At 45.3% G+C, this 26,481-nt stretch overlaps 1 pseudogene; it reads left to right on the forward strand.

Annotated features, from left to right (window-relative positions):
- Window positions 1-18,500, forward strand: part of LOC147751529 (uncharacterized) — a 32,011-nt pseudogene extending 13,511 nt beyond the window's left edge.
- Window positions 18,501-26,481: the final 7,981 nt, after the last annotated feature.

Consider the following 26,481-nt stretch of genomic DNA (forward strand, 5'->3'; position numbering starts at 1 on the left):
TAAACCCTGATATGAGAGGCACAGCGTGGTCAAGTCTGGTATGTATGAAATGGTATTAATAAATGCTGCCCAATGTTGTGCGCAGATTTATTGTGGTTATTTTAGAAATGCCACTTTTAGAAGTTGGCATTTCTGTGTGCTATGTGTCTGCCTGCCTGATGTGAATTGCATGTCTGGCTTTTGAGTGACAGGGGTAGGTGAGGTGTGGGTGGCTTCAGGAGGGGCAGGGTGAGTCAGCGTTAGGCTGGGAATAGGGAAACGTGGGAGGAGAAGTCCCTGGCCCTTGAATAGGAGTGTGCCTGCCCTAGTGAATGCTGGCTCTCCCCCCCTGTGGTGTGTCTGATGATGAGCCCCCACCTAACAATAGGAAAGAGGAGCCTGGTAAACAGAGTGCTCCCAAACCAGTTGCATCTGGTTTCCCCAGCTCTTTGCTTTTCTGATAAACGAAATGTCCTATAAATGAAGGGGCTGTGACCCCATGAAAGTGTTGTGTTGTTCTCCTGACATAAGGGGGGCCTGCTGCTGCCGGGCTCCTGTAGGAACTGAAACAAGGGACTGCCACACTGCTGGAGGGCCCTGCGTGCTGGCCTGCCTGGGCACAGGCTTTGCCCCCCTGGACCTAAACTCTAGCGCCTTGTGAGCGCTTTATTTTTATTTCTGAAGAGCGCTTTACTCTTATTTTTCAGGAGCGCTTTGCTGTCCTGAGGAGCGCAAGGGCTTTGCAGCTCGGAGCTGCACATCGTGGACAGGGGATCCAGAGCATAGGGATTCCCCCGATTTGCCAATTGCTGAGAGCTGGTGCCCACCCTGCTGTTTATATTTACAAAAAGGGGTGGTGAGGGACAGAGTCTCTGAATTAAGCAGAAAGCTCTCACCCAGTCAAAAGATCAGGGCTAAATCCAACACCGTTTTTTAGCTCACTGCACCATCCCAGTTTCAGAACCTGGCTGTATGCAAATTAGTCTGTTCCTGTCCCAGTGCATGATGGGAACAGGACAAACCAAACTACAGAAGCCAATTCTTACACTGGGAAGGAAACAAGCTCCCGGGGACCGGTTTCTGGCATTACAGCCGTCTTCGGCCCGGTTTGCTTGAATCCTGATGGTGCAATGAGCAAGGATCTCACATCTGAGAATACCCTTCCACGCTTAGGGTGGACAAAAATATTTACAAAAAGGGGTGGTGAGGGACAGAGTCTCTGAATTAAGCAGAAAGCTCTCACCCAGTCAAAAGATCAGGGCTAAATCCAACACCGTTTTTTAGCTCACTGCACCATCCCAGTTTCAGAACCTGGCTGTATGCAAATTAGTCTGTCCTGTCCCAGTGCATGATGGGAACAGGACAAACCAAACTACAGAAGCCAATTCTTACACTGGGAAGGAAACAAGCTCCCGGGGACCGGTTTCTGGCATTACAGCCGTCTTCGGCCCGGTTTGCTTGAATCCTGATGGTGCATTGAGCAAGGGTCTCACATCTGAGAATACCCTTCCACGCTTAGGGTGGACAAAAATATTTACAAAAAGGGGTGGTGAGGGACAGAGTCTCTGAATTAAGCAGAAAGCTCTCACCCAGCTTGGTAGTTTAGTCTGCCCTGTTCCCATGATGCACTGGGCCAGGGACAGACTGATTTGCATATAGCCAGGTTCTGAGCTGGGATGGGGCAGTGAGATAAATAACGGTGATGGATCAAGCCCTGATCTTTGGACTGGGTAAGAGTGGTCTGCTTAACTCAGACACTCTGTTCATCACCACCCCCTTTTCTAAATCGTTTTTGGCCACTATAGGTGTGGCAGGGTATACTCAGACATGAGTCCCTTTCTCACTGCTCCATCAGGATTCAAGCAAGCCGGGCCGAAGAAGGCTGAAATGCCAGAAACCGGTCCCTGGTAGCTTGTCTCCTTTCTGGTGAAGAATTGGCTTGGTAGTTTAGTCTGCCCTGTTCCCATGATGCACTGGGCCAGGGACAGACTGATTTGCATATAGCCAGGTTCTGAGCTGGGATGGGGCAGTGAGATAAATAACGGTGATGGATCAAGCCCTGATCTTTGGACTGGGTAAGAGTGGTCTGCTTAACTCAGACACTCTGTTCATCACCACCCCCTTTTCTAAATCACCCCGCTGTTTATGGCACAGCTAACTTTATCTTCCTAGCCGGTGCCCACCCCCAATTGGTGCCGTTCTGGCAGGTGCCCACCCCTCACTGGTAAAGAAAAGGAATCACTGCTGCAGCCCGGGGAGATGGAGCGCCACAGTTGCGACGAGGAAGCCTGGCAGCCTGACCTGGAGGTGGGCGGGGCCACAAGATGGAAGCAGTCCGGAGCCTCGCGCACCAAAACAAAGTCCCGGTCCCAGGAAGGGGGACCGGGTGAAGCGAGGCTGGACTGTGGCGCGGGGCTCCCATGAGTGGAGAGAGCCCTGCAAGTGCAGTCGCTGTCAAGGAGTGAGGCGGAGGGGACCTGAGCCGCACTGTCAGTGCCTGCCCCCAAGGAGAGAGATGACGCCAAAACCTCCCCAGTGAGGAAGAAGTCCGGTTGAATCCCGCCGTGGGAGACCAGAGGAGGCAGAGGACACCCGAAAGAGCCCCGGTGAGTGGGGCCTGCATTTCAAGGGTTGTAGTGCCCCCGTGTGTCTATTTTCTCCCAGCGGCGGCGCACCTGCGGGCCACCGCAACGGCTGGGCATTTCCTTTTCACTTTAGAGTCCCAGTGGGGGCTCTGGATGCACGGTAGTGCCAGGTGGCATTTTCTCAGCCACGCCGCAGAAGCGGGCAGCTGCAACGTTTTGGGGCAGTTATTTTGCGAAGTCCCGAAGTGGGACTCAGGGGCATTCCTTTGCAAGGCACAGTGGTGCTAGGCCCAATTGCAGCTGCACCCCGAGAGAGAGCGGGCAGCTGCATCACGGGGGCACTTTCTTTTGATGATGAGTGGGGTGAGAAGCACCCCATGCCCAGTGCCATAGGGCACCTTGTCGTTGCTGCTTTTTGCCGCCCTAGGGATAATTAAGTAGCCCTACCTACGCCCTGACATTTCTGGACATAGGGCATTTGAGCCCCATTGGAAGGTCAGTTGGCCAGGGGGTCAGTTGAGTATTAGTAGGGCGCAAGGCCCTAATGTGATGGCCAATGTACTTATGTTGGTGTGGTGCATAATGTGTTTCTATGCCTGACCTGATATTTTCATTCTATGCCTACTGCAAACGTGATTTATGCTAATGAGGTATACCTAATGTTATACCTAAGGTGTTGCTCATGCTTTTATGCTAATGATGATGCCTCTATGTTCACATGTTTATGCCTACTTTGATTTATGCTAACGTGGTGATGCTAGGTGCATGGTCTCGCCAGTAGGTACTGGCTGTTATACCTTTGCTACTGATGGTTGCATTTACTCTTTCAATTTTGTGATGATCCTGACAGTGGCTAAATGACCCCGTCAGGTGTATATAGTCCCCTGTAAATATTGCCTAGTGCCAGTTGGCACAGTGTATATTGTGTGATTACTACTCTAATGTGTTTCTGATAATACAAAAGATATTTTTGATATAACCTTGTGTGGAGTTACTTTGGTGGTGTGCCTAGTGCGTTGCTGCTGTGTGAGTGTGTTGCGCAAACACCACCTTGCCTCTGGTATAAGCCTGACTGCTCGTGCCAAGCTACCAAGGGGGTGAGCAGGGGTTATCGTCGGCATGTAACTCCCTTGCCCTGACTAGAGTGGTAGTTTGTGCCTGGCTTTGGCGCAAGCCTTAGCTAACCAGAAATCCCATTTCTAACAACAAGCATTTGCAATGCAATATGTCTCGCATTTGCTAGAGTTTGAGCTATTGGCATTGTAAATGACAATGCCTTTTTGTTATGTGTTTTGAAAACCTGCAAGAGATGTGTAAGACAACTGCCTTTCTTAAAGGTGAGGAAGGCTGCCGTTTGCCTACAAGCAACTTACCGTGGCTAGGTTATCCGTAGCAAAACCAAAAGCAACATACTCCTGCTGTGGTGCTTAGGTCCTCCTACAGGGAGGTACTGGCTCAAAAACTGTTTGCTTGCCCTTAATAAAGATACATGAATTTTTCCCATATTAAACACAAATGACAGAGGCTAGTCCTGCTTGCAATACTGCAGGTTTGGTGAGAGAATGTTGCATAATGGCCAGAGCTGTCAACATGGTAACTGTGGAAACAGACTGAGTGCAAATCACTTAATTTCCCTGGAATTATACGACATAGACAACTCGGGTGGCAGTGTTTTAGTGACTTTAGATCTGTTTAAGTGTGAACCATTTTTTTGTTTACATTTGCAAATTACGAGGAAGATGATAGATGTGTGGCACGAAGCTCGATAATGACACAGAAAAGACCGCAGCCACAGAGCAGCAGAATTCCAGTGGCCCTGCATTTAAACCATCATTACCTAATAAATTAGTTCATGCTCACTTGTTACAGTGTTAAGTGTTATGAGCCATACAAATGGAAAAATTCTGCTATACAAACGCACTTAACATATAGGGACTAATTTAGGTTTTTCTTGTCAAAAGAAATTTGAGGTTCACATCTCAATTCGCTCCATAAGCACCTCTCTCTGATAGCAGTTGCTACAAAAGACCCGATTCAACAGTACTCATTGAGTTGACCTTGGAAGGATGAAAGTCTATGATGACCCTGCTGGGAGAGCCAAACTTCTAACCTTCAAATTACACACAGATGTGTGCAACCGGCAACGCACACAAACCCACAGAGCAAATCTGGTGATTACCTCCTGCACACTGATGGCGCCTGGTCCTGGGCCCCTCCTGTGACGCAAGGTCACAGGCTGGGAAAGACCATCAGGGGGGCACTGAGAGCAGGTTAAGTGCTCCCCTTAGCCCTGTGAGTGTGTGCGCTAGTGTCTGTGTGAGCCTGTATATGTTTTGCTGACTTCAAAGAGAACGCTTTCCGCTTATGCGTGCATTTTTATCGGTTACAACACACGTGTGGAAGAAGGGGAAACTCTTAACATGGCACAGCTTAGTGGTGACGAGGATTGCTTTCCATGACTTTCAAATATGGTGAACAGTAACCATGCTGCTATTCAACATGGCTAAAAGACACTGACGTGGGTAATGCCAATAGCTCTCAGATTACTATTCACTAGCGGTTGTATGTCGTTACTACGTATTCCGTTGCAACGCATGCCTTTTCCACGCATGCGCTACAACGGAATTCGTTTTCCCTGCATCGCCTTTACCACGTCGCTCGTACGTCGTAAAGAGGAAGCGGAAGTTTATTCCAGCTTCCTCTCTAAAGACGCTGATTTCTTCGGCACGGCAGGTTCGTTTTTTTATGGGGGGGCAGACCCCCCAACCCCCCTTTTATAATCCTACGCTTTTTTTTTCTCGACCAGAATGATTATTGCATGGTAAAGACGATCATTGAAGTCATACGGGTGGAAAAGCCGTTTACGTGGTAAGTGCCCCGTAGTAAATGTTACGCGTAGTAATGCCTTTGTTGTTAATGATGTTTCCCGCGCTAGCACCAGCGTAGCTAAGGGGGGTGAAGGGAGGGGGGCGGTCCGCCCCAGGCAGGACAAGTTTACGGGCGGCAGCTTCGCGGCACGGCACTGGTGCAGGCCTTCCAAGTATGCATCAGTTGTGACTACGGCATTTCAGTGTGGTGCTCCGCATCACCACACTGAAATGCCGTGTCACGCATTTTTAATGACAGTCTGAAACTGGCACGCATCGATGCCAGTGCGCGCAGCTTGTGCCTCTTCATCTGTGCGCCGGCTCTGTTGCTTCCCACAGACTTGCCAGCAGTAGATGGCTCAGTAAGGTAATGGTTAAAGATCTTTAACAGTTTGCTCAGCTCTGGAGTCAGACTGCTACAATTTTAGATTTCATTTCCTGCCCGCGGCTCCGTGCGGCTTTCAGACACCACTATGACTCACTCTCAGGGGTCGGGGGGGGCTGCCCTCATCCGTGGGTGCTGCTGGCAGCAGTAGGTAGCACCTTTGGGGGCCCCGGAATTGGTTGTGGGTGACCTCGTGCGTCGTGCCTCACCACATCCTGGAGAAAGTGAGGTAAGGTGGTAGGCAGGTCACGAGAAGCAGCGGGGGACTCGAGTGGAGGAGTCCTGGTGGTGGCACGCTGCTGTCTGCGCAATAAAAACTCATGTTACCCCTGGCATCAGACATCGGTGAATACAGGCATGATTGGGCCTGTCTGAGAGCACCATGAAGACGTTAGTGCCCTACAATTGAACATAGCACTGGGGAAGAATAAAAACTTTAAAGTGACACCACTGAAACGTCTTTTTTGGTGTAGGCCTGCCTTGAAAATACTACATTCACCTGATCTGTTTAATTTGCTGGAATGAACCTCGTCATGGCTGTAAATATGGGGCCCTAGGCCCGCATGATGGAAATAAGTGTGACACGAGACACCAGTTTGGGGATGGTAATTCTTGCCACGAGCACGTGCGCTCGGCCTCTTTTATTAACAGAGTCACCTGACCCAGTGACGTCTGTGGTGGATGGGTGTTCAGTTTAGGGTTACACTTCGGAACAACTAGACTGTGTCCTGGCAGGACACTACAATGGCCCTATCCTGCCTCCTCCATGGTTGCCAGTGAAGGTGTGTGTTGTTGCAGATGGTAATATAGCCGGTCGTGTTGTAAAGCATTTCCCGCATAGAAGGGACTTTTCAGATCATGGTCCTCGTGTTTGCGCTGACCGTTATGTCACATCCTGCATCCCCCACTTGTATGTCCTTTTTTGTTTCTAGCTCAAATGGATGTAAGCTACGAAAAACATATCGACACGCGTTGATGTGCAGTGGAGAACCCTTGGCAAATGTTTACTAGTCACACCTTTCTTTTGCTTGTGCTGTATTTCAGTGTCAGACTGGTACAGGCAAGGTGAAACCTTTGACTACATAGTGTTAACGCGTAAAAATTACAACATTATGAGATAATACTATCACACAATGTGCCGCATTATACCATATAATTTCTTTTCTTGCTGCATAATTTCGTAAACTGATGACAAATTTCGTTCTCTCCGCCGCATACTTCCAGTGGTCCTGTCTAGGCCACCCTTCTTTTAATTTTTTCACTCTCATAAACTCATACAGTCTTTGTTTGCCAGGGAAGGTGTGTGTTGTGGCAGATGGTAATATAGGTCATGTTGTAAAGCATTTCCCGCATAGAAAGGACTTTTCAGATCATGGTCCTCGTGTTTGCGCTGAGCGTTGTTTCGTGAATGACGTATTAACAGATAAACATAGTGCCACGTGATGTAGGCAATAGATAGGAACAGCTCATTGGTTGGAATAGCCGGTAGGAATAGCCAGTAGGGGACATGACCACATGCATGCAACCATACACGAACAGCATCTGTGCAATGTTTTGCCCTGTAAAGGTCTCATAAAGTTTCAGATATTGGCATTTCCGGTAGCTTGAAAACCTTTCTTGGCAATGGATAATTTTCAGCGGCGCTCAAATAATGTTGACCCTGATAGAACCGAATGGCATAGATATTCATGAGGCCCTCTGTGCAACATTCAGCACAGAAGAGCACCAGCCCGATGACATCCTAGCTTTCATCCTGGTAGTGAGTTACTGAGGCGGCACTACAGGGGAGTTGTGCTGTGAACTGGATAAGGACCAGTGGCTAATAATAGGCCAGTACGACCACCCCCTTTCCCACTGATTAATTAATCACTTTCTCCATTTTTGAAGATTCTGCAAAACCCAAGACTTGATAAACAGGATCTTATACAAATAGTCCGTATTCATTTTAAATGCTGCTTTTCTGCCTTTTACTACTTTATCTGTCACAGACAATCAAAGCAGCTCTGCAACACATTTCAAACTGCTTTACTCGTATGTTTCCTGTTTTAAATGGGCACTGATAACAGGAGAAACTGCCAGCTTTGGGTGGTTTTTGTGCAGGGACGCTAAAATACTAGTCAGGCAGACAAAAAAAGCCAAGTAGCAGTTCTATCAGCTGGTTCTTGTTGCTGTAACTGGGATCAGAATGGCTTGAACTGACATGGCTGCATGGATATAATGCTTGCATGCACAAGGCACGGCTGACTGGATCATTTTGGGGAAGGGCCCCTAGATGAGACAGGTCATGGCGAGGCTTGTACTGTTGAGGGTATTGTGGCCTACAATGGACTGGGCAGGGCACACTGGTTCTTGTGGCTACAAATGGAACTATAATGGAATTCAGATGGCTGGGATTACTCTTGATGAAGGCAAGGGGGTTAGAGTGCATTAAGCAGGTGTAGATCTGCTGTAAGTGGGCAGGGTTCCAACACACTGGGCAGACAGTCCAGCTGATTAAGTACTGCACTGCAGCAGTCTCACCTAGTTCGAAAGCTGCACTTCGTGCCACAAACTTCCTCAGCAATCCCCCCTCCGCCAAGTACCTATCATGGGCGACAATCTGATGGATAGCCCCGGGCGCCAGAAACTCTAGCTACGCCCCTGTGCGCTAGCAGTTCTGGCTCAACTGGTTCTTTCGGAGTGGGCCATAACTGATTTCCATATGATTGGTCCCCCCCAACTGTATAGGCACTGTTGCAAAAAAAAAAAAAACATAAAATGCAATAAGGTGTACCCTGAGCATTTTTTTGTGGTTCGTCAAAATCAAGAATTTCTATCCACCTATTTTTAGCTTACTAAAATATAGGAGTCTGATATCATAAACTGTTCCTTGACAGCATAAGAGGCCTTTCTGAAATAACACATGCGCCCACAGACATCACAATAGAGGTTTTTTACTTAACAATAGGTCTCGGGTGACATTAAAAGAGTAGTATGCAAAATTGTAACCTCACAATAATACCCCCTTACAATAACATATCTTTATGCAGTTATGAAGTATCGCTCATACCGAAGAGTTATCTTGGCTGAAAATCATGTTTTCTCCTACTTTGCTCCTCAATCCTGGACCACAACCAGCCCCTGCACAACAATGCCACCTCCTCAGTTCTTGAATTCAACAAGAAACTGAAGACCTAGCTCTTCACCTATCCCAGCCCATTTATCTCATTGCTACGCATGTGGACACCAGTCCTGGTGAGCCGTGCTCTAGACAAATACGTATAACAAATAAGAGCACATGATTGTAACCCAGCTCATAGGTACCCGGTTTATATACACCTCAGAAGGGTTTGAGTGGATTCTAACATTTACATTACTCTCACATTTCTGCAGCACATGTATTAGTCCACTGAACTATTTAACTGACACAAGACCAACCAGACGGCCCGGACAGATGTATTCCATTTGTTCTGGGCTGCTGAATTTAAAGTGACGTAACCTAGTTCAATTTAGGTCTATGCTCAGTTGCCCATATGCACTGGTGTCCTCTCAAATTACAACGTATGGCTTGTCGGCCACAAACGCTGCAAGTCTGTAGCCATAACAATATGTTCATATTCTAGATTTCTCTGGAACAGTTCCATACATTCTTGTCGGAGCAGGACATTTCCTGCGATGCCCTCCCCCGCAATGTGGTATGCACATATGCCAGCTGCACCCGGCAACGTGGGCACAACTAGACATCTTCGATTCCATGGCAAGAGGGGGTCGGGAGCCTGTCAGCTGTCCAGCAGCTGCGACACACGGATTCCGTCGGAGCTGTTAAAGTAATGGTTGGAAAGTCTAAAAAAATTAGGTGAAAGTCGCGGAAAGCTACGCGAGGTGGGCTTTTACATTAAAACTGGAGCTATATTTTGCTTAAAAGAGCATTGTGCCCATTTTAGATAGAAAACCGCTCCATACTGGCAATGGGTGAACGCGTACAGGAAGAAAAGCTCACATCAAAGAAAGCAAGGTGCAAGGGGTGGGTGGTGGTGGAGGGTGCAAAGCGGCCGTGCAACACGTAGGAAAGTGGCTGTGCATATTAAACGTAGATGCGAACCAGGCACCATGGCAAAAAAATAACGAAGTAGTCCCTACATTAAAAGATACTGGCCTACAGTGTAAGTTAACTGTAGTTGGACGATGCTGCTTCCTCCAGAAACTAAAGAAAACGGAAGTGACAAATCGAACCACTAGCCAACAATGAGCGAAATAAGAAGAGCAATGCAAGATTTCACCAATGGCAAGCGACAAAACAAAGAGAAATGCAATGGGTGGAGTTTCACTAGTAATACTGATTACTTGATGCCTTGGAGAGGCAGCGCATGTGCTGCCTATGCAAGACCTAAAAGATAGCAATTAGTAGTCCAAATGGGGCAAAAAGTGGGGGGACATCTACATGAAGCCTAATTTTCTTACATGGCCCTTAAATAATTATCTGTCCACGCGAATCCCGCTTAAGCTTTGAAGCGAGGGGTTCACGATGCCACTGATTGTACACATTTCCATGCCATTGGCACTGAACCTGTTGCTGGGTAACAGTAGCCCTGGGAACACAGCCCGACTGGAGCACAAATGTTCAAAGAGGTGGACATGGCACGCTCAGCCTGTTTATCAGTTGTAAATAACAAACCAGTAGAATGTTAGAGCTGACACCCTGAACACGCAGGGGGTGTACTGGTTATCTGAGGACTCCAGTGGATACTGTACATTGACACATTAGGCACTTATGGATGCATATATGACTGATGATTGGGTATGGTCTAGCAGTTACCAAGGAGCTCGTGTGGACCCTGTATGTAAGGAACCATTGGGTCGTGTTGCATGTTGTGCGATGTTGACGTAGGTGGTTTCACACTAGGTGCAACTGACTATCACCAGGTATCTGTATCTCAGGGCCTCCTAGGCTGTACATCGAATTTTAGTATTTGCACCAATGCTTCTTTTAATGGATTCCAAACCATCAGTACCTGAAAAACAAGGAACGTTCTTAGCTCATAACCTGGTATGTGACACTGGGAAAAGAGGTAGGTGCCTGAATAGGTAGTTCTCCCAAAGGCTTTTGAGAGAGGAACTGCTATTCTGGTTAATGTGTACAGTCATGCTGGCACCCTTTCAAATCAGTCTCATTTTGAGGACATAAAATGGCTGTTATTTTAATCCTTTAAACAAGCTAAATGGCCACCAGTAATACATGTATGTTAACAGTTCAGAGAACCTTTTCCACTCCCCCAAAAATATTTCTCCAGCTTATAATTTTATCCGATCAAGCTCCAAAACTAGAAGCTGGCACTAACCTAGAGGTTGCAAATGTACAGAGTAATGAAATACTGAGATGTCACATCGTTGATCCTAATATACAAAGGTAAGTAAGACTTTTTGAGGTTTAAAACACAGTTACTTTTCTCCCTAAAGAAACAGTTGAACACTTAGAACATTTTCTGGACAAAAATCATAACATGGGTTCCTAAGGGAAAAACGTAGATAGCAACTGCGGTAAGTAAAACAGTTTACAGTACTGAGCTTTTGGGTGCTGGACCAGGGTCCAGCAAAATTAGGTTCTGCACTGAAACTGCACCCTCAGTGGCACTGCGATGGCCGGGTGCAGAGTGCAAATTCGGCACTGGGGCCAATGCTAGCCATCAAGGCTAGGGGCACCACGTGTTGAGGTTGCTCACAGACAGGCCAATCAGGCTGCGGCGAAGATCTTATTGGGTTTTGGTAGAGCAAAGCGGACCCAAGACCGCACCAGTATCGCACCACCAGCGGCACAGGGCAGCCGGGTGCAGGGTGTTTTCACAGCGTCTATGAGGATCTTCAAAATCGTTTTGGGCTAAAGGCATCAGTCAAAGGGCCAGACGAGGGAAATCATCAGCCAGGTAAGTATCTTCAAATGCAGGAGGGCATCTGGATCTCTTTGGAAATGGTTGACTGGACATAAGGCCAGAGGCTGCAGAGATGTCTTTTGATGTTGGGTTTTCTCCTTACTGGGAGGTCGTAGGTGTCGACCCTGGACCTTGGAGGTGACACCCCTCGATGGTTCGGAGGTCAGGACTGCTGGAGAATCAAATCAGGACCAATACACCCTCTGGACACTGTCAAGTCAGTTGGGCTTGGAGTCTTCACAGCTGCACCATCTTCAGGTTCCAGTCTTCGTAGGTCGTCAATCCTGAATTCCTGGGTTCAGGGCTGCCCCCAATCGCTACATTTAAGGGCCATTTTAGGAGTCTTGAGGTAGTAGCGAATGGGCTATTGACCTTAGGGTGACTACACCCATGGCATGCTCACCCCATGTGGGGGAGTGAGCACATTCCATAACTCTAATTGGGCCTAATTCTCCAAACCAAGATGGAGAATTCTGTGGTGAGGGGTTCACCTCTGCTCCTGGCCACCTCAGGGGTGTGCCAAGCCAAGGTGGACACTTCTACCATGTTTACTAATTTTCCCATCTGTCCTGCTACCAAAAAGTGGGGCGAGGACAGACAGCAGAATCTCCCCTGGTTGGAGCGGCCCAGATCAGCATAACACATGTGGAAGCTTTGAGGCTCACCGGGACCACAAAGGCTCCCACCCCAGGAGGTCAGAAACCTGAATGGTGGCTGCTAGCTGGCAGAGACTAGAAGAGGGCTATTTTTTAGGGGGCATCTCTAAGGTGCCCTCTGAGTGCATTTTATAATAAATCCCACACTGGCTTCAGTGTGGATTTATTATGCTGAGAAGTTTGCTACCAAAATTCCCAGAAATCAGTAAAGCCATTGTGGTCCAGTGGAGTTCATAATGAAAAACTCCCAAACCAGAGGCTGCCAGCACGGATTGGATGTTGGGTGGCACGGGCAGGGGCAGGAGGGCGGCGAGGATGCGGGGGAAGTGGGTATTAAATAATAAAATAAAAAATGTACCTTCCCTCCGCTTCCTCGTCGCGCCTCTCCTCCATCGTCCTCCCTTGCTGGCCTGAATAGGAAGCACACTGAGGCTCCTAGTCAACCAATCATAACACTGCCTTAGCAGTGTTGTGATTCGTCTCAGCATCACGTTTCTGTGCTCAGATGCTGACTGGGAGCCTGGGCATGTTCTCCAGGCAGGCTGTGATGCAGCCTGTATGGGCAACATGTGAAGTGTGCAACTGTTTGGCCAGCACAAGAGGGCCAGCCAAGCAGTCATTGCACACCGAGTAGAGTGCTACCACTACTTCCCAGCCCCCATCTTCTCACGCCAAACGAAGGGATATCCTACACAAAGAATCCTTACAGGTCATGAACTCGTGATCGACCTACAACTTTACTTCTATGCGTGTGCCACTTGCGTTTTGATATATAATTAGTACTGCACCATGCAAGTCCTAAATTGTGATTATAGTAAGTGGAAGATTTGAAAATTTTAATTAAGTCTCACGTACTTAGTTCACTCTCCTCGCTTGCAAGGATTATTTCTGAAGTTAGAAGGATTTAAAAATGCTTTTTTCACGAAGGTCTACTCAGATTGATTAGTTGACTAAACAGACGAATTTATCAGCCCTGAAGAAGTCTTTTGTGTGTTACCACACAAGACAAAACATGTGTTGGCTGTTTTCTGTGATCGTCCCATTGCATCTAGCTGTGTCTTGGAATTACTGCCTGTGAATACTGGACACCTGAATAAAGAATTGGAACTTGAAACAACACATAAAGACTCTCTTAACTATATTGGACTAAAAACATTAACCTATTGAGTGCTCGGGATAGACCCTTTGTTTTTGCTATATCCCTTCTATCATGGGGATTTATGAGTTTGAATTAGTAACCCACCCCACTCTCCCTTGAGCACCAACCACTACTCATTCATGTATCTCTAAACTGCCCAATACTTTAGTTGAGTACCCGCACCTTTGGTTTCTTGCCTGGTTACCAATTAGTATTTTCTCAGAATGACAGGATGTTGAGCGTCGTTGATGAGACTCAAACCCGGATCCTCAGCTTCGTGGTGAACATCTCTAACCGTTACGTCACATCCTCTCCCGAGAATGTGGAGCTTCATCACTACAATATCGCCACTGTGCTTCTGCTTACTGCCATTTATACTACATTCTCTCACACCACACTAACTCTTCCAGTAATGCTCCACAACTCCTTCCAACACACTACTACTACCAAGCAAAATACCTCTTACGAGCTTTATTCTCCAGACGTCAGCACCACACTGAGTGCCACACACCAGCACCACACTATTAGCTCCAAAAGACACACTACTGTCGCCCCCGCACAATACCCACACCCTCCAGATTCATTTGACGGATGCCCACCATCCTGAATCACCACCCACGTCAGACATTCTACTGAACTTCAACCCCAGCACCCGACTACCACTGCCAGAACTGCACTGCTAACCTCATGGTCACCCTGCCGGCCCACGGCATGGTATATCCCCATCCACGCAGCTACTGCTCCTACACCGCACTTCCACTAGTTCCACGCTATTACAATATGTTGTGCTATTTCTTTAGTAGAATTAGCGATGTGAAATCAAGTTGATTCATGTTGGCGATGCGCTAAACCATGAAATATTTAACGCAGGATCGATGTTTTTAGTTTTAGCGAAGGATGCAAAAGTGGAGCAAAATATATATGAGGCAACTACATTTGGGTGGATGTCTTTATGCCAAATGTAATTGTCTCGGAATTTTTAGTTTTTGCAAGGAGTTAAAACCATTCTAAACGACTCCAACGCCTGCTCGTTTCGGTGGATGAGAGTAATGATAACAAGCATTTGCAAGACCTATTGCATTGCATCACAGACACTGGGAGGGGGAGCACAGACAACAGGAGTGCAGGTGGGGGAGGGGAGAGAAGGGAGCGAGAAGCCACAGACAAAGTAGTGCTCATAGTCTAAATAACACATACTGTACCATGTAACACTCGAAGTAAAAGGGCCAGTAGCCATTGGAGGGTACAAATTATGACATTGCCGTCATAAGGAGGGACTGAAAAGTCTCATAATCAATCAGAAGGCAGCATTGGCCAAAGACAATGACACGAGCCAATTAAAAACATGGGCAGAGAGTGGGCGGAGCTTCCACTCCATACTTCATTACTCCATGCCCTGTAGAGCGAGCAGCGCATGCATGCTGCAGCTACAGGCTCGACCTAAAAAACACTGTATAGTGCAGCTCAGTTGTTGGCTCAGGTTCCTTGGATTCTCGGAGAATCCACAAACACTATATATCCTCACAACCAACAGGGTCATTTTTCCTTAATCATTGTCAATAGTTCTTTATTTCAACAGTTACTTTCTTTAGGGATACCTTAAGGAATCTACACATATTGCTGAATTTGGAATTGTGTCTATTTTTCACAAATGTATAGCATTTCTGGATCACCAATGGGTTTCATACTTTTTTCTGGAAGTAGGTTGAGAGCAAAAAAAATGGGAACATTCAGCTCGCCATATTCCTGAAAGCTGGGAAGATGGTGACGCAGCAAAATGTTTGTTGATGCCTTTTGTAGTGGAAAGAAGAGACACTTTTATCCATAGCATGCTTTTCATATTTTTTCCAAAACTCAAAATGTTGCTATATTTAGCCTATTTTCTTGGTCCCCTCCAGGGGAATCCACAAACAGGGTACCCTTTAGAAACCCCGGATGTTGGAAAAAAAGAACGCACATTTAACATAGATACCTAATGTGGACAAATGTTATGGAGCCCTCAGTACAAATTTCCCCAATAGACAAAAAAGGGTGCAGCACTGGGGAGAGTGGAGAGGCCCAGTAGTAAAGGGGTTAAAGTGGGTGCAGTTTTGTTAGAACAAAATTCAGAAAGCACTGAAATTCACCCGTTTTGGCCCTGTACACTAACCATAACTTGTGTCCCTGTCATGCACTTCTTATGGCCACACAGGATTAATCACTGATGACATGTTTATTGACAACATTCATGACATCACTGATGACATCTCAAATGACATCATTGATGACAACACTGATGACTGATTCATTTGGGCGGGCGAGGGGTGTTCTGGTCTTGCAAAGCTGAGACCAGTGGCCTCTCACTGTCCTGACCATAAACTTCTGTAGTCCCCAAAGCACCTCCAGGAGGTGGCAAATTTTCAGTGAGGCGGCCCAGTGAATGCTTCGAACAGCAGCGGTTCACGATTGAAGCCACTTCTGAGATAGGGAATTAAACATTGCCAGAAACCACTTTAGAAAAGCCGGTACATATGGGAAATAAATACCTCCAGGTCACTAAAAAACGTACAAGCTACTCACAGCACCAGACATAAGCTTGGAAGCTTGAACCTATCAAGATTTCTGTTATGAGCATTCTGTATTATCTATTGATGTAGTATTAAATAGTAGTAATAAAATACTTTTTTGTCATAAGTAAAAGTATTGACTGAACTATCCATTATTTGGTGTTACTGTGCACACTTTTGAGTTCTGAGGCAATTAAGGAATAGCTTCCCATTCATTCCTATGGGCCTATAGGCCCATAGGAATGAATGGGAATTGCATGTGCAATTTGCGAGTACAAAATAGGTACTCGCAAAGTGCACATGCAATTTCAAGGGTGCAAGGGGGCCAAAAGAACACCCTGATGCACTCCTGAAATTACCATGTGACCACATGTTGCGCACACACATGCCCCAAGGGCATGCGTGTGTGCAACATGGAACTTTGAAAAATACACTTTAGTACAATTTTCAAAGTTTCGCAAATGACCATCAACTTTAAATTGATGGTAATTTGCGATCCCTAATTGCGAAATCGCAATTTAAAATTGCATCATGCATTGCATTTAGGGAATCGCAATTTGCGATTCCCTAAATGCATTTGCAATTTAAGTAATTGCAAATTTTGCGATTACTTAAATTGCAAATTTGCATTGGGTTGATGCATCCCAAATGCAAAAATACCGGTCGCAAAGGGGCGGATTCTGCAAATCTGCCCCTTTGCGACCAGTATTTAGAATGAAGCATGTGCCCCTGAGTCTCTAATACAACACCAGCTCAGTTGTATGACGGAACCCCCCAAGCATTTACCCTGCAAACATTTACAATGCAGTCAGAACCATGCCTGCGACATTACCATGTGTTACTTTAGCATGCAAGTCATTAAAAAACTTGCTTTAGGGGGTGCTGGACTTTTGAATAGTATAAATTACTATTTCAACTCCAGTCTATGCAACAGTAGGGGGAGGCATTGGACTCAAAAATCAAACACCAGTCCAACAACGTGCCCCTTATAACAAATGGTTGTAACGACTTGCGTGGTAAAGTAGCACATGGTAATGTCACATGCGGGGTACTGACTTTGCTCTAAAGACTTGTCATTGTAAAGACTGTGGGGTAAAGGATGTTTCCCCACCAGCTCCCTTTGGAAGCCTTGGACTGCTTGCCTCCCTTCCCTGAGGGTTAAGTGCTGAAAAGGTGTACTCAGTAGGGCAGCCATAGGCAGGGCCAGACTGGGAAAGCAAACCGGCCCTGGCAATTGAATTTGGCTGGCTGCAGGAGGGATGGGGGGGTCAGAGGCGGTGCATATAGAAAACACTGCAGCTGCTTTTGTTCCTGGGAGTCGATATTGCTGTCATGCTGCAAAACTGGCCCCGGTAAGAAAAACGCCCCTCAGAGGTTGAAAACCGGCCTTCACCCAGGCGGCTCAACGGGGAAATGCCCGGTGCCCACTACGGCCAATCCAGCCCTGGCCATAGGTTGCAGAGGTAAACCCACTCAATCACCTAGACTGTGACCTAATAAGTAATAACCCCCAAGTGCAATGTGGGCCCTAAGCCAGTTGTAACATAGGTTACAGATTGTGGACTGCTTTGAAAAGTGCAACCTCGAACACCGTAAAGCACATGTAATTAATTTAATTGTTTTAAAGTAAAATTACTTGATTTACAGTAAACATTGCAAATACTGATAGTTTCACAATGCAACATGCAATGGTTCTGAAATGTATTGGTGCTGCTCATGGGGAAACTGATATCTACATAAGCTCCATCATTGTGGATGGACATATTGAGTCTCTTTTACAACTTTCTCATGCAAGGCAGCGCAGCAAGTCAAATTGCGGTGCTGCCCTGTTTCAAAAGAAAAGGGCAGGAATGCACAGTATCTATGGGATATTGTGCCTTCCTGTTCTCTTCCACTGCACTGGCGCTCAATTGGCTGCCTTATGCAGGCACCCTTGCATCATGGTGCAAGAGTGTCAGTGTTGTAGAAAGTATTGTTTTTGCAGGTGTCCCTTCCTGCACAAAAATAATCAATGGAGGTGTTTTCCTCCTTCTAAGTGTGCTTCAGAATGGAGCACACATGGAAAGAGTCAAAAATTAGGAGAAATTAAAAATGTCTCCTTGTTAAACCTGCTCGAGGGAGGCGCAAGGTTTTGGCACAGGCCCAGGTTTACGTGGTATTGTAAATCTGAGGCAGCATCAAAATCCATGGTTTTTGCATGGGAACACTCACCACAACGCCCATGGAACGCCTCTTTGACACAGAGTAAGTCAACACAGTGGCTTGTACTGAGTTGCCTTACTCCATATCTACTAGGCCATGAAAAGTCACACAGAGTGGTTTTTCGTGACTTTGCAGATATGGTTTTGCCCCGCTGGTTTATCAAAAAATGTGACGCACCAGCGATGCACCAGCAGCACAAGGGGCTTGTAAATGAGTCCAATAGTTTTAGTGACTGAGATGAGCAGTAGAATGTCATTTCACTTACAATTGTCGCATGTTAAAGGTCTTGCTCACAAACAATACATTGTACTAAAATTGTTGTTACAATTTTTAACTTACGGCGGTCCATAGTCACATACAAAAATGATAGCATTCGACCCTGATGGGTGAACCTTTGGGCAAAAGTGAGCAGCACAGCCAACTTTGTAACTATCAGCCCACACCACCTGAAAGAAACACGTAATTGTTGTGACTAGCTTGAACGTTGTAGGCCTAATTCATGAAACACATGCAGCTGCTTACTTTAAACAACTAAGATACATTTTGTAGTATTATAAAAATACAGGTGGGAACAGTCTTATGGTACATTGATGAAAATGTGATTGCATCACAGTTAGTATTATATTTTGTCTATCTTTAAAAAGGAACATAACATTTTGATGATCACTATTAAACCTCCAACTGTGATGCCATCCTGACATTCTAAGCTGGAACAGACCATGTATACATACATAGATGTCGACAGGCATATATAGACATCCATTCGCTAAAGACTAACACAAATACCAACATGTACAGATCATCAGACCTAAAGGTACACATGCATATACGGACACGGTCCTCTCCACATTCAGTTATCTATGTGAACAGAATAACAGACCTCGGGGCATATGTACAAGCCCATATTGCCACCACAGCATCTCTTTTTCTGACGTTGTGGTGGCGATAAGGGCTTAGCCTTATTTACAAGGCAACGTTAAGCCACTTAACGTGGTTTAACGCTGCCTTGTAAATAAGGCCCCCTTACAGGCCATGGTTAGTGTGAGAAAGGTGGGAAGTGGGTGTTGCAGTGGGCATTCCACCGCAACACCCATTGATTTTGACACTGCCCCCTATGTACAAGGGCAGTGTACAAAGGAGGCAGCACCAAAATTAAGACCAGGGAAACAAGGAGAAATGCATTATTTCTTCTCATTTTTTGCTTTTTCCATGTGTGTTGCCTTGTGCAGCACACATGGAAAAAGGAAACTGCCATTAATTGGTTATGTACAGGAAGGTTCCTGTACATAAACGATTTGTACATAAAATGCCATTTTGTGACTTTTATGTGTGCACGAAGAAGCTCACATAAAAATGACAAAATGGCTTTTTAGGATTGTTTATGTGCAGGAAGGAACACCTTCTTACACATAAACAATCCTCCCCTGCACGCAGACACCCTGCACGCAGACACCCTTGTACTATGGTGCACCTGCGCAGGGGGAAATGCAAGGCTGCAAGGCTGCACCATATCCTTGGGAATATGTTTCAGCCTTGCGTTTCTGAAGTGGCGGAGTGAGGCTTTAAGCCATGATGGCTAACGCCTCACTCTGCCACTTCCTCGTACATATGCCCCCTGTTTTTTATCTTTAGAGTTCTCCTGATTTTCAGTTTTAGAATTTAGGTGTATCCCGCTCAATTGAAGCACAAACTCTTGAAATAATCTTCGCTAACTTTAGTTCCGTCTGTTTAGGCAAAGTAGCGGCATAACTCTGGCAGGTGACCAAAAGCACTGTGTAACTATTCACAATAACAAGAGCAATCGTGTCTATAGTCCTAATTAATTTCATAACAACATTCACTTCTGGCAAAGCACTAGGCTTTTCCTAAATATATCTGAGTACCTCTGGTAGTACCGCATTTGAGGAGATCCGATTGTGTGGGTATATGCAAAGAAGCAATTATACTTTGGCAATTCAGCCCTATTGAGGGTTGGGCAACATTTCCATAGGAAGACACATGGTCGATATTATACTATTTTGCTGCTGCATGGTCAGGAGGTACACTGCTTCAAGCTGAGGTTTTTCTAGCAATACAAAATAGAAGCTCATTCCATCTGGACAGATAACACCAAATTGTCATAATGATAGTTTGACAGTTGATAGTAGGAGCTTGCGTCGCAGTGGGAGCAGGGCCAACAACCTCCATCTATATTCTGCCCAGTCCCGAACAACCAGAGTAGGTGGCTACAATGGACATGTCTGTCCCACTAATGTGAATAAAACCAAGACATGTAGCACAAATGGCATGGGAAAGTCTATCATGGAACAACGTCTTGTGTCCATGTTAAGGGTATGTTATTTGAATTTGTACAGTGCACTGTAACCTGTGAAGGTATCCTGTCACTGTGCAGGGGCCTAGCCTCAAGGAAGGGTGGGGTTATTCGAAGACCCAGGTCTTCAGCTTCTTGTGAAACTCAACAAGAGAGGGGGATGCTCTGATGTGTATTGGGAGATTGTTCTATACTTTAGGAGCAAGAAGGCTCGACCACCTTTTCTGATTCTGTGTATGCTTGGGATATCGGCGAGAAGGAGTCCGGCAAACCGGAGGTGTCTGTAAGTTTGATGGAAGAAGATGTATCTGATTAGGTATTGTGCGCCTGTAATGTGAAGAGCTTTGAAAGTCAGGTGAGGAGTTTGAACTGTTTCCACTTGTTTATTGGGAACCAGTGGAGAACCTCTAAGTGTGGTATGATGAAAGTTCGGTGGGGGAGGTTGAGGGTAGGTCTGGCTGGCGGGAGCGTTCTGGATAGTTTGTAGTCTGCTGGTAAGTTACTTTATGATTCCACTGTAGAAGGCATTACCATACTCCGGTCTGCTGGTGATCAGGGTGTGGATTTTCCTGGTGTTGCTTGGAAGCAACTTGAAGATCTTCTTCAGTATCCTCATAGTGCGAAATAAATCTTTTCAAAACTAATTAATTAGTCAAAGCATAAATTTAGAGTTATAGCATTTAAATCTAAAAAAAACATTTCTATGTGTTGCTCTCTCTGCATTTCTGCCACTCTGATCTACACAAGGAGTGAGACAGCCCACCCTTCACGGACCACAAAGGAATGTGATCTGCCTTGCCAAAAATATGACCTTCATGGACTCTCTGAAAAAAATATGAGTAACCCCCCCTCTCCTCAGAGGCAATCTCCTCCCAGTCGGCAGCAATCTCCTCCCGCGACGTTTCTCGTACCTAACCCATATGTTGTCTTGTCTAATCTGCTCCCTCACAAAAATGTACAGTTCACAGTGGCCTTGACTTCTTCTGTACTTGAGGCAAGCTGATATAATCTGCGCATGCTCTCTTCTTTTTAATGCAATTCACAGCCTTGCTGGATTCACAGGCAGCCATTTTATCTTAGGCCCAAAAACAAAACAAACACAAAAATAATATTAATTTACAAAATAAAACCCAGTATGTATTTTCCACCCCATACTAATACCCTTTATAAATGATTATCTAGCAAAGCTATTAGTTTAAAGCAGCTTTTCTCAATGTTTGTGCACAACGTGCAAAATGTGCAATGTGCAACATAGCATGATACATGCACTAGTGTAAATTTTCAAAGCGTGCGCAGTTAATACATACTCATAGCAACATGCTTTAATGTTTTAGATAGCTTTTCATGCAAAAAGCGTTTTCCCCGCGTGTAGTGTTTGGTGCATGGATTAATTAACACACATTATAATAAGAGGTGTTATAAACTGAACATATTTATCCAAATATGCCACAAAGCCAAAATCTCGTAAGACAGGAATAGAGAATGTAGATTGCAAGGAAAATAAGTTGGGAAGAGAGAACACATTCTATGGTATCCTCAAAGCCAAAAGAGGCCACTGAAATCACAAGTTTTCTCTACACTGCAAAAACACATGTTAATTCAGCACAAGCATTTCAGACTTACTAGGCCTCATTTCATGTCTTCATGTGCTATGTGTTTTCCACTTACAGCAAAATGTGCGTGTCAATTTAAATGCAGTCTGTCTGAAGCACAAAAATACAGCAATGCCTGACTCCAGATTATATCTGCGCTCCATCTAGCCCGCCTGCCAGATTACGATTGTAATCCATGGTGGTGGACGGTGTGGGTCTGTCTCACAGCGATGGTATGTTAGGCTCATGCATAGTGTGCATGCATGCAACAGCTTGCAGGGTCAGGGGTGCAATTCCAGGGGGCAAAACATATGTCCACCTGAATGCACCCCCAGGCGCAGGAGTGGTGGTGGCCTTGGTAGGGCCCCTTTAGTTGCTTCTCTGCCACCCTTTTCATGGCAGGCTCATCACCCATGAAAAGGGCGGTGGAAAGCCACCTTGTCATATGCTCAGCTCTGCCAGCTTGGGCGCCGCAGCATCTTACTGTGCCTTTCCAGGCTGCCGGCGCAGCGGGAACCTTGATCCCTGTGGAGCTGGTAGTCTTGTGATGGTCCAACTGCCTCAATCAGAATACGGCGGTGGTCAGATCGCCACCACGAGTACAGCAGTTGTAATAAGGGCCCACGGCTATCATACTCATGATATTGCTGTGTCTGTTACAACAGTTTAATAAAAACAAATTGGACAAGTGGACACTTTCCTACCACTGAGGAGCGTGAAATACCTAGAAATTTGTCCAAAATGGTAATGATGAGTGATTTTAAGTACGGTGGTCCCTGGCCTTTAGGGGGAACTCAGGGAACTGACTTTATTTAAGCAAAACCTATTTTTGGGTGTCTCAACTGGTTAGATACATTAAGGCAAAGAGACACGTGTGAAACCTAGACCCCTGCGGAGAAAAGACCTTCACTTCCCACCCTCTCCTTTGCTGCTATTCTCGAAGACGTAGTGGAGAATTTAGAAAAATCAGAAGCCTGCCAAAGAAGCTGTTGTAGTTGTACATAATAAGGAGACTTACCCTGGACTCAGTGAAAAATTATATACACACATTTACATTTTAACTGTTACTGGGTATTTATATAACGTTAATGATTTTATGCCATGGCAGTAAAAATAATTATGATTCAATACTGCGCTGTTTAAAACCACTATCCTAATAAACACACATTCACACGTTTATTACTATAGTGCAGAGGTCAAGTTGTAGTTTATTACCACAGTAGAGTGAACTGTGCATGAGTAATGACATATACATATATGCAGATGCGCATAATATAAGCTATTTATGACCATTTTTGAGGGGGGGCGTCCTGATGCACTTGAAGTTTCACCTCTCATGACTCCTGGCCCTTCCCACTTTCAATAAAAGCAATAAATAGCATATTAGTCTCTGCACACCTGCATATGTACCATGTATTAGGATGGTCACAATAATAACAGATAGCTTAGCAACCAGGAATAAAATGAGAATGAATAGAATACACTCCCCATAAATTATTTTATCATCCACCCCATACGTATTAGTCTAATCTCCGTATTTGCCCTTTGGCATTTTATTGTCATGCTGCCTCGTTGCCAGACAAGCAATACCCTCCCACATACTTCCTGCATACCTGATGGTCTTCCATGTATCAGAATTATAGTCTCTTGGGCTAGATTGTGTCCCAGCTTCTTATCTCTTTTTCACTCCTCACTAATTGAGGGGAGCTTAAATATGTTACGGGACAAGTCGACAGACTACGGAATAGGTATACTTAAATAAATAAATAATACTTATTCCTTTGTCTGTCAACTCCCCCACCCCCACCCCCTCCCTCCTTTGCGCCCGCCCCACTGTGCTTACCTGTGCTGGCTGCCACTGGTCCATAGTAACTTTACGAAGCTGGTGGGACACCTCCCTCTTGTAGGTTGATCAAGACTTAAGTAGCAATGTTTGCCAGACCCAGTTCTTTCATCAGAAGAAGTTAGTAAATGTTGCAACTGTATGCACCTCTGCCTCATATATCTCTTATGTGGAGAGATCTTCACTACAATTGAGATCTCTGCTCATAAAGGCATACATTTTTTAAGAAAATGTGGGTTGTGCAAGAGTTGTGCCTGGAAAATGGGAAACATTTACTTCAAAAATGGGAGGAGTTTAGTGAAACTTAAAGTAGGTCTTAGGAAGAGACATGCAAACACAAACACAAACACACACTGACTAATGGCTAAGACCCTTGCAAGTCACAAAATACACACCTACAACCACTACAGTGCTACTAGGGGCTCAATGTACTCTAGCCAACTCACATCATCAATCACTGATGCTGCAACACACTCATATCAAAGGAAGTAAGAAATGACACCAACAACATACAGAGAAAACAAGCATATGCAATAGGTCTCGCATTAGTGATAGTTTGAGCTATTGGAGTTGCAAATAAAAAACCTTTTATATGGGCTGCAGCAAACTGGCTATACTTGTAGATTGTCCACACTATCAAATGCCATCTGCTGAGGTAAATGTACTCACATCCTGATATTGTGAACCAGGACCTGCCCTTGTTAAAACAGATGACACTCTTTGTGCATCTAAACGCAAAATTAATGAGCAAAAAATGTGGTAAATTTGTGTTTGAATATTTGAATGTGTGTTATGTTTGTTACACACGTTCTACATTTTATAGACTAACCCAAATTGTTGTATGACAAAAAGCAATAATATTGAAGTAAATGGACTGCAATTAACGAGAAAATGAATGTGTTCATTTGCAATCAGCTGTATGAAAGTTGTGAATGTTAATTCCCAAGTATGTGTTTTGAATGTAAACTTAAAGAGCTACTGGAGGATTGTAATGAAACAAATAAACTACTGTAATAACTGCTCTTTGTATATCCAGTGTGGCTACTTCAGGTGCGCTTGACTGCTAAATATGTAGTCTTCTTCAGCAGCACTCATTTGTACATAACAGGGGTTGAGAAGCACTTGTGAGAAAAACAGGGTTTGAGAAGCACTGCTTTGTGCATAACAGGGTTGAGCAGACAATTTACATGAGTTAGGAAAATCTCCATCCCTTCCAGGAAGCACCATTAACAGGGTGAAGTGTGTTTTTGCCAACATAACAACACAACAAACATGAAGGAAGTGGAAATGATTGGGAAATGTCCGTCAGGTCACAATTATATGCCCTTCAATTGTTGCTCTTCAGAAATGTTAAAGAATGTAGGGAGGGCATCTGCAGCCAGATGGGCAGGGAGAAGATTTGATTAACGAAGCTGGATTTTCTTCCAGTTCTGTCCTTAAGAAGTGACACCAACTTAACAGGTACACGTGGGAGAAGAGTGAGCCACATTTAAAGTGCTAACTAAATAGCACAATATTTTATTATTTTTCATGAATCAATTTATTTTTTAATAAACTGTCCTTTTGCCAAAATGGAATGTTTTATTTTCTTAAATAATCACAAATTTCCTAGGCGGAGGACGATGATGATGCCAAGCGCAGTCCTTACATGGAATTTCGAATGAAGGAGAGTTGTCAACACATCCCGAGGGTGGAATTGTGACCAATGTAAACAAAGACTCGGCCACTCACATAGGAAACTAATGTTACCTTTTATTGCTGAGGCAGGAGCCACACCAGAGGCACCAGCAGGAGAAAGTAAAGATGAGCCCGACCCGTGCAAGCAGCTGCGCACGAAGCCTCTCGTTACGTGGCTCCGCCTCCAAGAGTTTGTGGGCAACGCCACCTGTAAGTTTTTAAAGTAGCGCTACGTACAGTAAACAACTACCAAGGGCTTTAAATGTTCAGCATATGAAGCTGTGAATCCCGTAGAACACCTTCCTTGTTCTGCACGCTATGTAAATCAGTCCAACTGTATACATCGCGTTTCCTTGTGATTGACCCCAGGCGCCAGTGACATGACAATGAATAGTACCAATAGTGTCGCAATACCGTTAAAAACACAGACATTGCTTTTAAAACCCCACCCTCCAGCAGTGTATACAAACATTATGTATAAAGAACAGGCTACTCCACGGCACACAGCCATTTGCCCCATACCCTCCGGTATTTCTTAGGACACCCCCATGCCTCATACATGGGTTTTTCTTGTGCCGCGCACCAATCCACCCCCTTTGCCATTTCTCGAAACTTGGTGGTGTGGGAAGTTTCCAGGAGGCGGCTATGTCCCGTTTGGCCACAACCATGGCTGTGCTGTAAAGTAACTTCTCGTTCCTGGACCCGACTAGTCCATCTGTAATCCCGAGAAGGAAGTGATGTGGGTCATGGGGAACCTCCCACCCCAGGACCTCGGTTAGCTCACTTTCAATCTC

The sequence above is a fragment of the Lissotriton vulgaris genome, chromosome 1_1, assembly GCF_964263255.1.
Source record: "Lissotriton vulgaris chromosome 1_1, aLisVul1.2, whole genome shotgun sequence".
Classification (NCBI taxonomy): Eukaryota; Metazoa; Chordata; class Amphibia; order Caudata; family Salamandridae; genus Lissotriton; species Lissotriton vulgaris.